The sequence below is a fragment of the Mesoplodon mirus genome (assembly GCF_964341445.2).
Source record: "Mesoplodon mirus genome assembly, chromosome: 19".
NCBI classification, from domain to species: domain Eukaryota; kingdom Metazoa; phylum Chordata; class Mammalia; order Artiodactyla; family Ziphiidae; genus Mesoplodon; species Mesoplodon mirus.
In genome coordinates this window covers 62,349,886-62,352,806 of record NC_138995.1, presented here as the reverse complement: position 1 = coordinate 62,352,806, position 2,921 = coordinate 62,349,886, and positions in this window count along the sequence as shown.

Below are 2,921 nucleotides of genomic sequence, written 5' to 3'. Positions count from 1 at the left end.
GACTGTGGACTGAACCATTCTTGGGTTTGGGGGGTATCCCGGGGGCGACTGGGGGCTGCGGGCGGTGGGGGAAGAGGGGTCCCCAGCAGGTGGGAAGGGGGAGGTGCCTCTTCTTAACTCCAAGCCGGCGCGAGGCAAAGGCGAGGGCTGGCCACTGTCACATCTGCACCGAAGCCGGCGCGCATCTGCACGGAAAAGAACTGCCGGCCCGGGGTCGCCCAACTCGCTGCCGGTCGCCCCCCCATCAGCGCGCGCACGCCCAGCCGGGTTGGCTCGCAGACACGCGCTGGCTCTGCCTCCCCTGGCCGGCCCCCCACGTCGCCACCACCCCCGACTCCCCCAGGGTCCCGCATCCGGAAAGTGAGGTGAGCGTGACCGCACCCCGGTGCGGAGGGGGAAACTGAGGCACGAGGGACATGGGGACGGGGAGGAAGGAAGAGACAGGCATGCGGATGAATGGATGAATGGATGGGAAGGACAGACAGCTTCACCTGAGTGGTCCCTGCTCCCCTAAGACGCAGGAGCCCGGGGATCCACATAGGGGCTCCCAGAATTCTGCAGCCCCCTTGGAAATCTGGGAGTTGGGACTCTACGGACCCCCCAGTCAGGGCCCCTCAGCCTCTTCAGAGTCTTAGTCCTCCCCCCGCCCCCACCGCATCCTTGGGTGCCCAAGAAGGCAATCTGAGTCCCCCAGGGACCCAGGCATCAGAGCTCTCAGCCAGACCTCCCCCCACTGGGGAAACAGAGCCCCCACCCCGGATCCCAGACCCCTCCCAGAAGGCCCGGTCACCGGACCCCGCGGTCAGAGCGCCCAGCACCCCCTCTCTCCGCAGGGATCTAGGAGTCCCTGCCTCCCCCCTCCTCCAGGAGCCCCTGGGACCGGGTGCCGGCGCCCCCGGCCCCCGCCTTTCGGTCCAGGTGTCCCCCCCCTCCTCACCCCCCAGCCTGAAGCTTCGCGTCTCGGAGGCCGCGCTCGCGTCTCCACGGCAACAGGAGTCTATTTTGCGCTGGGAACACACGGCTCCCGCCGCAGCGCCCCCCCACCCCGCCCCTCCAACCTGAGCCTGAGCGAGAGTGGGGGGCCCGGGAAGGGAGACTGGTGGTCCGGAGTCAGGGGGAGACACAAAGATATTCAGAGGGACAGAGATCTGTAGACAGCAAACCTAGGAAAGAGACACAGAGACAGAGACACGGAGTCAAAGAGGTAGCGAGAGATGGGGATGTGGCAACGGGGAAGACACAGGATGTAGAGAGACAGAGACTGACTGGGCAGAGGGAAGGAGAAAATGTTGGCGCACAGAGGAGACTTGGGACAGAGACTGAAAGATGCAGAGATGCGATGAGACACGTAGAGAGAGACAGGCTCAGAGAGGCCGCGACCCAGGGCACTTCCCGATAGAGATGAGAGACCCGCCGGCAGGCTGAGGGAGAGGCGGTGGGAGGCAACGTCCGGGAGGAGGTAAGGACACGGAGACGCAGAGACTCCCAGAGACAGAGACATAAGAGACAGGAAGGCCTAGGGATTGGGCGGGCCGCTGGGAGTGCGTGGGGAGGGTCCGCATCTCTCCCTCAATCCCACCTCCCACCTCCTGGGTGGCGAGCCGGAGGCGGCGCTGGATCCCTCCACCCTGCCTCCCCCGCCCGGAACTGGGATCCCCGCCCGCGCATCCAGAACCCTCCCCTTCTCCCTCCGCTTTCCCCCTCCGGCCGGGTCCGCCGGGTCCGCCTCCTCTGGAACCCAGATGCCGCCTTCTTCCACATGCCTAACCCAAATCCACCCTCAACCCCAGATACTCCTAGGAGGCCGTCCCTTTGCACTCGGACACCGCCCACCCTCAGCCCCCACCCCGCTGCCACCTGCGGACCCCTCTCCAGCACCCAGTCGCTTGAGGTCAGGGCTTCTGGCTTTTTCCTGGTCTCCTCCCCTCTGCGGGTCTCTATCCTCCTCTGGTTCTCTCTTTCGAGCTCTCTCTCTGTCTGATCCCCAGTCCTCTGGGTCTTTGCCCCCCGCCCCCGCCCCGTCTCTGCTCGCCCTCTGGGTCTCCGCCCTCCCAGGGCTCGGTCCTCTTTTCTTTGGGTATCTGTACTCCCTTCTCTTCATCTCCGTTCCTCTCTCTCTGGGTCTCTGTCTCCCTCTCCCCGAGTCTCTGTTCCCCTCTCCCTGGGTCTCTATCCTTTTCTCTGGGCCTCTACCCCACCCCGAGGGCTCTCTCCACCTGCCCCCCGCGCCCTGTTCTAGCTCTCATTCTCTGCTGCCAGGCATCTCAGAAGGCAGTCCTTGCCCCCAGAGCCCAGCTGGCAGGGTCAGGAGAGGGGTGGGGGTGGGGTGGACCGTGAGGCACAGCGCTTGCAGGGGAGCAGGTGGAGGAGGGGCTCCTCCGGGAGCCCAGGGACCGAGTGGGGCCTGCTCTGGGACCCCTCCTCACACTGGCTCTCCTGATCTCTGTCCTCACATCTCCATCTCTCAGGTCCTGGGCTGGGGTGCTGGGTTCTGGCCCCGAGCTGCTAGGTGTGTGTGGTGTGGGGAGGGAGATCCGGGTTTGGGGGGCATTCTTCTCCAGCTGTGGAGAAGGAGTGTGTCTTCCGGTGTGTGTGTGGGGGGGGCTGTCTGGGTGTGTCTGGTGGAGGGCCACATGCCTGCTTCCAGACTCTCCACCACTGGGTTCTCACTGGTGTGTGTGCCTACGAGGTTGCGTGACTGTGAGCTGTGATGTGTGCCACTGCATGCCCACGTGCAGCTCGCTGGGGCAGGTCCCTGGCCATGTTCTGGAGCTGTGTGTGGTCCCGGTGTGTCAAAGTGTCTGAGATTGTGTCTGACTCTTGTGTGCTGTGGGTGGGAATGCCCAGAAATGCATGGTTGTGTGTCCACATGGAGCTGTATTGTGTGTGTTTGGGGAGGAGGGAGGCTCAGGTGTGCTGCC